This window comes from Cyprinus carpio, chromosome A12, assembly GCF_018340385.1.
Source record: "Cyprinus carpio isolate SPL01 chromosome A12, ASM1834038v1, whole genome shotgun sequence".
Classification (NCBI taxonomy): domain Eukaryota; kingdom Metazoa; phylum Chordata; class Actinopteri; order Cypriniformes; family Cyprinidae; genus Cyprinus; species Cyprinus carpio.
Window position 1 is genome coordinate 170,072 of NC_056583.1, and position 208 is coordinate 170,279.

A 208-nucleotide genomic window follows, 5' to 3' on the forward strand; every position below is an offset into this window, starting at 1 on the left:
CACACTTTCTATGACCCCTGAATAGAAAGTTTTCAGGATTGCTGGTGAGACCCTGAATTTTCTTAGCTGTCGCAGATGGTACAGTCTTTGCCTGGCTTTATTAACGTGTGTTTGAATGTGGGTAGTCCACCTCCAAGCAGGAAAACAGTGGCAAGTTAATCCATTTTTTTTCAAAGGGCGATTATGTGTTGCGCTATTACACCCCACA